This window comes from Physeter macrocephalus, chromosome 9, assembly GCF_002837175.3.
Source record: "Physeter macrocephalus isolate SW-GA chromosome 9, ASM283717v5, whole genome shotgun sequence".
Taxonomy (NCBI): domain Eukaryota; kingdom Metazoa; phylum Chordata; class Mammalia; order Artiodactyla; family Physeteridae; genus Physeter; species Physeter macrocephalus.
The window spans coordinates 71471939-71481159 of NC_041222.1; positions in this window are offsets into that span (position 1 = coordinate 71471939).

Consider the following 9221-nt stretch of genomic DNA (forward strand, 5'->3'; position numbering starts at 1 on the left):
ACATCACATATTTATCAAAAATTCAACATTTTCCCCACCCACTTTTGACAGTGATTGTGTGTTTCTATTTTTTAAATTCACATTGCATTTCTAAAACTGTAATATATTTCAATGGCTACTTCTGACAGACTCTGGCCTATTACACAATTATTTGCACAAAACTGATGGTTTTCACACAAATGCTAAACCTACAGATTCTAGAACAAATCCTGGCTAAGGTATGAGCTGTAGCAAAACTCTTGATCCCATGGTAAGTTTAATTCAGATTTGAAATGGGGAATGCTTGTATGGAGTCCTGTTTATCCCCATGCTGCCCGGTCATTAGCCTGCTCCTATTCCTTACTATAGTGTCTTAAACCAAACAACCAAGCTTCTGCTAAGTTTTTCTACAGACAATTTAGTTCTAGGTAGAAATTCCTGTCTGAACCTCAGACCCCTGGAAGGGTATCCTAGGTAGGTAATACATTACCTACCAAGCTAAACTCTTTCTCTAGGAAGCAATATTTTCTCCCCATTTTCCTAAAGAACTGGTCTTGTCCATTCTTTGAATGGATTAATTTTCAAGAATCATTGGGTGGCTAGGCTAACTGCACTCTTCCATGGTCTGAGAAAATAACAACTTAGCCCAACCAACTCTATCCAGCATCATTCTTCTTATTCCTCACCAGACCATGTTGCTGAGGCCCTAACATGCCTGAAGCCTAAAGCAAACTGAGTAATAAAAATATGCTTTCCATTAATACCAAATGCACAGTAATTTTATATATCATAAGCATAATGGAAGCTATACAATTAAGTTAAAACTATACAGACAATGATAATTTCAAGAAAAGCTTCTTTTTTCCTCTAAAATTGCTGACAATATTATTTAAATAACTGAGTATTTGTCTTCATAGTTAATACCTACTGAACAAAGATTTAAATAACAGCATTATTTATATCACTCGTTAATAAAAGCTAGTAAAATGCCAACCATGTATGAATAAGACCCTGCAAAAATGGATTCTGTTTTAGAAGACAAGAAAATGGTATAATGTCAATTCCACTATTCTTGAGGGACTTATAAGGGAGAAAACAGAATAAGAAATTTTAAATACAATGCCTGGTTAGAACCTTTTTGCCATTTATACTGGATGAATTTCCTGCCTTGGCATGAGAGGTCAGTATCTATGGCCACATGCTAGTTTGTCAACCATTCTGCACAACTTAAGTTTCATTAACATGTATAATGAATATAAATAACTAAATAACCTTTGCTAGATGAGAAATATGACATCTCTATCATTGTAGTGAATCATTTTTAATTTTTTTTCATGACTCACTGTTACTTCATTTCTTTTCATGACTAGGATAGGACTTGTCATTCTTACTAGACAATCCACTGTGTTAAGATGGCAGCATTTCTGTTACTAGAAAATTACCAATGTGTTAATATGTATATATATTTTGGGTGATACATATTTATTTTCAATTTAAGAAATTTTTCACAGTGTTTTGCTTAAGTCTATTCTCAACCTTCCATGGCTCCAGATAGACCCAGGAGAATTTCACACACAAAACATGTACTATTTAAGTCATATTCCAATGCCTGAGTTCACAGTCAATTTAATATGGGTTCCAAAACTTTAAAGAGCTCCATGGGGGAGAAGAGAAGGTTAGAGAAGGTTATTGGAGGAAGACTTAATGGTCTGTATAGTGGGTCAGGCAAGAAAATAGTACTTGAGATTGAGTGTTGATTTCCACAGCCTTGAAGAAATTTTACCAATGACACTTTGCAAAAATTTCATCCAGAAGTAGTTTCCCTCACCACATTGTTGAATTTAGGTCAGCACCACCATATCTGCATTGCAGCATTGTGAAAGGGAAAGAGAAACAAAAGTGACATGGTCCTGTCATTACACTTATTATAAGCTAGTGGTAAATACAAACCATGAACACATGAGCAAACAAATTACAAATTAGGAATTGAGATATGTGTTCCAGACATCTGATAGTCAGCATTCTCCTTCTCCTCATGGAATTCTATAAAATGGTATGGCACATAGAGAATGTAAGCTCATACTCATGCACCTTGTATTAATTAGGATATTGGTTGCTTACTTCAACAGAGGCTAAATAGAAATCTGAGCTGGCAAGGCAGTCCAGAAAGATAAGATGACATGGTAGTACAAGGTCCCTCAAAGGCCCAGGTTCTTTCCTTCTTGACTGTAGGGTGTCTAGCATATAGAAAGTCCTCAAATAATACTTTGAGTGAATAAATGAATAAATGACATAATCCGTGTATTTGCTCTTTCCCTCCCCTAAACAAACCCTCTCTCCTACAGGCATGCATACGCACATGAACACACACACACACGCACACAATGGTAGAATAAGATAGACCTTAATTTAAACAAGGCCTACCAAGCTCTGAAAGTGATATAACACAATAACTTGATATATTAAAACAAAATTATTTTCCCTAATTCTTAGGTGCATTAGGTAAACAGTTGTGAGCTCAGAACTTCTAGTGACTGAAAGTCTCTGTTTTCCTAGGATACATTGTGCGATAAAATTCATGTTGCGTGTGACATGACCCATATCCATCTACTTATTAAAGCATAATTTTCCAAAAGAAAAGTGTTCTAGAAAATGCCTTTTATCAGGATCAAGGAATTATCTTTTATTCAGATATAAGCAGAGAAATATGGAAATAATAGAAATTGTTAGTCAGTTTTGGAAAAAAAATTATCAGCTCTGAATCACTAGATTAACATTAATGTTTTAATTTTTATAGAATTCCTTTACAAATGGACATGATACCCCATACTACTGTGGCCTTCTCGTTAACATACATACAAATCATGTTTATATTTTTTATGTGATTTGTGATATATGCCAACTTAAATAACACAAGTCAATTTTTTTAAGTATTAAGGAAGGATTCCTACAGAAAACTCAAAAGGTGTGAAAGATAAAAATATTTTTTAGTAGAAACACTCTAAAGTCCTTTACTTTATCTCCAATACTTTACAGAAAAAGAGATTTTATTTAAATTTCACATTTCCAGACTCCTAATAATGAGTTTCCTAATCAATTTCTCTTGATGAGTTCTGGGTTTAGCTAGAAAACCTACAATCTATATTTCTTTTTTTTTTAAGGTGGAAAAGTCCAATTTTATTCAGTAACTATCACAGCAAGGGAAAGAGCTGAGCTCAATTCCAGTTTGTACAGAGGTGACTGGGTATTTTAACCAGAGAATGAAGAGTAGGGAGGATGAAAGAGCAGGGACTTCAGCAAAGTCAGGGGAGTGGACAGTTATAAACAAGTGGGAAGGGGTTTGGTGGATGTAATTAGACCATCTGGGTTTGCTGACTGTAATGTGTAAGGTAGGTTCCTATGCTCCCAAGGAGACTGGGAGAGAGGGGCCCTGTCTTTCTTGATGATGGTATTTCAAAGGAATGGCAGCCAGGTCCTTAAGAAAGATATTCCTGGGTTGTAGGAGATCCATATACATCTCAAAGGGACAGAAGAAAATTTATAACTGTAAGGTGTTTTTTTTTAACTATTTATATTTCTAAGGTAGCTTTTGATAAAGTCCATCAGCAATAATTTAGTAAAGAAAGAATCTCTTTGGATTCAGGACATGTTCAAGTAGACATTCCATGATGCTCATCAAATTAAGTGCAAATTCTTGAATATTTTAATTACCAAAATAATGCTAGAGTTATGCCATAAAACTGGTGAGAAATACTCTAATTTAATTTGTATTAAAGTCATCAAGTTATAAGAAAACGTAATTTTTAAAGAAATACTTTTCATAACAATTTTTTCAGAGACTTTTGATAGTCTATAGAAAAATTATAATTCTTTCTCTTTTATTTATTTATCAATAGTTTAAATCAGTGGTTCTTGATGAGGAGTGATTTTGTCTCCCTCTTCCCTCTCCCCACCCCAGAAGACGTTTGGTCCTGTCTTAGGAGACATTTTGTCATGACTGGAATGTTGCTACTGACAACTTTAGTAGTCACTAAACATCCTACAAGGCACAAGACAGCCCCCACAACAAACAATTATCTGGCCCAAATATCAATACTGCAGTGGGACTATCATTCAATAAAGTCTTGAAACTTCATGTTAAAGTTTCACCACTAGCACTGAGTAAATAATTCCACACCTTGACACATAGAGCTGAATTTGAAGATCATTAAGTATAAAGAAAAAACTTGAGATGGATTAGCTAAAAGGGAACACTAAGATTAACAGCAGAATTCTCATCAGAAAACACAGATAACAGAGAAGATAATCAAAATTTACACAAAAACAAAAATTAGAAACTGGTTAACCTAAAATTCTATGTCTAGAAAAAATAAAACACTTCAGATATAAAATTGTTAAGAGAGGTCACCACTCAAAATACCTCATTGAAAAAGTTAGAGAATAAGGTAAAAAGAGTAAACTCAGAGGGATTTTAGAAACAATGTCAAGGAAAGAAACCGATAAATAGGTATATAAGATGAAACATAATTGATTATAAAATTAATAAACTATAACTGATGTTTGTGTTAAAATTGGAAAATGGAATCCTAAAATAAATTAATAGGAAATGTTCACACCAAAATTAAAACATTTGATTTGTATTATTTTCAAAAGATTTAGTACATTTAAATAGTTATAAAAGTATTGATTTAGATATGTTTGTTACAGTTTTGTTTTTGTTTGTTTGTTTTTGCAGTACGCGGGCCTCTAACTGTTGTGGCCTCTCCCATTGCAGAGCACAGGCTCCAGACAAACAGGCTCAGCGGCCATGGATCATGGGCCTAGCTGTTCCGTGGCATGTGGGATCTTCCCGGACCGGGGCACGAACCCATATCCCCTGTATCGGCAGGCAGACTCTCAACCACTGTGCCACCAGGGAAGCCCTGTTACAGTTTTAAAATAGTACTTTTCAAATTAAACATGGCAGATTAAATGCATACATTTATTGCTGCTGTCTCACAAAATCACATGAAAAGTAGAAGTAAAAAGTTAAAAGGGGATGAACCCATAAGAACTAAATGAAAAAAAGAAAAGACAATAGCCATATTTTGGAATCTATAAAATATATTAGGAAGCTGTAAACTTAAATAGCAATTCTGAAAAATCCTAGTAGGGGATAGTGGCACCAATTAGTAGGACTCTGCATGCTTTATAACACTGGAAGTATTCAAGAATTGGAAGCACTATATATTTTTGAATATGAGGCTCCATTGTAGCTGAAAATAAGATTGACTGTACATTTTGATGAGAAATGTCTATTTTCCCATATTTTCTTGCAATCCTCAGAATAGCAGAATAAAGTTTTGGTCTCCTGAGAGTATTAACTAGAGAAATTGCACAATTGTGGACACCACGCCTAGCCTGAGATCAGGGGTGAGGTTCTGAATTTAACATTAGAGCAACAGTCATTTTTCCCCAACTGATTTTGAAAATACTCTCAGGAAACTTATTAGCACCTAAACCTTAACACAAGTCTACTGAAGATATAAGATTATTGAAGATATATTATTAGAAGATTCCTCTTGGTGGAAATTGATCTGCCTAAATGAAAACACCTGACACTGGGGTTTGATCAAATAAAATAAATAAAATACCTAATTCACTAACAGTGAGGCTTACCATCCATCCCCAAAGAAAGTATATATACATACAAATTTTAAGTTTGTTCTTCAATCTTAAAATTAAGCCAGAGTTTAAAACTGCCAAATATTTATAAAAATCTATGAATGAAAGACAGGACTATAAGAATAAATAGATAAAAGTAATTCAAGATTTTAAAAACCTGCAAAGGGTAGAATACTTTTTAAAACAAAAATTAATATCTTCAGTGGAAGTATTTTCATACATAAATATATAATAAAATAAAAAACAGAATAAAAAGAACTATTGGAAATTAAGAATATAGTAACAAAATGTAATTTCATAGACATTTTAAAAACTGTGTTTACAGAAACTCCCAGAAAAAAAAAAACTATAAAATAGAAAAGAAAAATATTAAAAAAAAAAATTAGTCCAGGAGGGTCAATACACAAATAATAGTAGTTTTGTGGTTTAGAGGGAAAGAATTATAAAAGACTTAAATGATTAACATCATGCCATATTCATTATAAGCTATTAATCTAAAGATGTGATATAAATATAATGAGAGGGTGGAAAGAAGTTAAGTATTTACAAAGGGTGGTGGCAGGTTGAAAAAAAGCCAAATCCTCATCTTCTGAATTAAAACAAAATGTGACAGAATTTGTATTCACTTAAAACATCAAGAAGTGGCACTGAAAAGAACAGGATGCTTACTTCACTAAAGTTTAATGAAACTTGAAAGTTAATGAAAACTGAAAACTATTATGATATTTAAAGTATCATAAAATAGAGTAAATGAAACAAGTTGTATATATTTTCCTATAAATACCATGGGAATATTCAATGAATAAAATAGTATAATCTCTTAAATAGTTTCATTTGTCCAATAATAGAAATAAAAACACCCCAAATCAGTTCAATAATGAAAAAGTTTGTTACGTAAACTCACAGGCACTTCAGCAGATTGATTATGAAAATTCCGTGCAAAATGCCAGATTTGGCAAAACCTAGGAGATAAGAGAGACTGCCTTCATGTTTTTCTTAGTAGAGAAAAATATTTTCTGAACGATCACCGAGAAAACTCTATCTTATTGGTTATAATTACATGCTGTAATGATATAAAAGGATTTGAGGCTGATCAAAAATTTTTATAAATATGGCACCAGAGGGCAGACAGCAGAAGCAAGAAGAACTACAATCCTGCAGCCTGTGGGAAAAAAAAACCCACATTCACAGAAAGATAGACAAGATGAAAAGGCAGAGGGCTATGTACCAGATGAAGGAATGAGATAAATCCCAGAAAAACAATGAAAAGAAATGGAGATATGCAATCTTCCAGAAAAACAATTCAGAATAATGATAATGAAGATGATCCAGGACCTCAGAAAAAGAATGGAGGCAAAGATCAGGAAGATGCAAGAAAAGTTTAACAAAGATCTAGAAGAATTAAAGAACAAACAAACAGAGATGAACAATATAATAACTGAAACAAAAAAAACACTAGAAGGAATCAACAGCAGAAAAACTGAGGCAGAAGAATGGAAAAGTGACCTGGAAGACAGAATGGTGGAATTCACTGCTGTGGAAAAGAATAAAGAAAAAGAGAATGAAAAGAAATGAAGACAGACTAAGAGATCTCTGGGACAACATTAAACGCAACAACATTCGCATTATAGGGGAGGGGTCCCAGAAGGAGAAGAGAGAGGGAAAGGACCAGAGAAAATATTTGAAGAGATTATAGTTGAACACTTCCCTAATATGAGAAAGGAAATAGCCAACCAAGTCCAGGAAGTGCACAGACACCCATACAGGATAAACCTGAGGAGAAACACGCCAAGACACATAGTAATCAAATTGGCAAAAATTAAAGACAAAGAAAAATTATTGAAAGCAGCAAGGGAAAAATAACAACATAAAAGGGAACCCCCATAAGGTTAGCAGCTGATTTCTCAGCAGAAACTCTACAAGCCAGAAGGGAGTGGCATGATATACTTAAAGTGATGAAAGGGAAGAACCTACAACCAAGATTACTCCACCCCGCAAGTATATCATTCAGATTCAATGGAGAAATCAAAAGCTTTACAGACAAGCAAAAGGTAAGAGAATTCAGCACCACCAAAACAGCTCTACAACAAATGCTAAACGAACTTCTCTAAGTGGGAAGCACAAGAGAAGGGAAGGACGTACAAAAACAAAGCCCCCAAAATTAAGAAAATGGTCATAGGAACGTACATATCGATGATTACCTTAAATGTGAATGGATTAAGTGCTCCAACAGAAAGACACAGGCTTGCTGAATAGATACAAAAACAAGACCCATATATATGCTATCTACAAGAGACCCACTTCAGATCTAGGGACACATACAGACTGAAAGTGAGGGGATGGAAAAACATATTCCATACAAATGGAAATCAAAAGAAGGCTGGACTAGCAAAACTCATATCAGGTAAAATAGAATTTAAAATAAAGAATGTTACAACAGACAAGGAAGGACACTACAAAATGATCAAGGGATGAATCCAAGAAAAAGATAAAACAATTATAAACATATATGCACCCAACAAAGGAGAACCTCAAAATATAAGGCAACTGCTAACAGCTCTAAAAGAGGAAATTGACAGTAACACAATAATAGTGGGGGACTTTAATACCTCACTTACACCAATGGATAGATGATCTAATCAGAAAACTAATAAGGAAACAAAAGCTTTAAATGACACAGTAGACCAGATAGATTTAATTGATATTTATAGGACATTCCATCCAAAAACAGTAGATTACACTTTCTTCTCAAGTGCACAAGGAACATTCTCCAGGATAGATCACATCTTGAGTCACAAATCAAGCCTCAATAAATTTAAGAAAATTGAAATCATATCAAGCATCTTTTCTGACCAAAATGCTATGAGATTAGAAATCAATTACAGGGGAAAAAACGTAAAAAACACAAACACATGGAGGCTAAACAGTACGTTACTAAATAACCAAGAGATCACTGAAGAAATCAGAGGAAATCAAAAAATACCTAGAGACAAATGACAATGAAAACACGAGGATCCAAAACCTATGGGATGCAGCAAAAGCAGTTCTAAGAGGGAAGTTGATAGCTATACAAACTTACCTCAAGAAACAAGAAAAATCTCAAATAAAGAATCTAACGTTATACCTAAAGGAACTCGAGAAAGAAGAAGAAACAAAACCCAAACTTAGCAGAAGGAAAGAAATCATAAATATCGGAGCAGAAATAAATGAAATAGAAACAAAGAAAACAACAGCAAATATCAATAAAACTAAAAGATGGTTCTTTTAGAAGATAAAGAGAAATGATAAACCATCAGTCAGACTCATCAAGAAAGAGAGGGAGAGGACTCAAGTCAACAAAATTAGAAATGAAAAAGGAGAATTTACAACAGACACTGCAGAAATACAAAGCATCCTAAGAGACTACTACAAGCAACTCTATGCCAATAACATGGACAACCTGGAAAAAATGGACAAATTCTTAGAAAGGTATAATCTTCCAAGACTGAACCAGGAAGAAACAGAAAATATGAACAGACCAATCACAAGTAATGAAATTGAAACTGTGATTAAAAACCTTCCAACAAACAAAAGTCCAG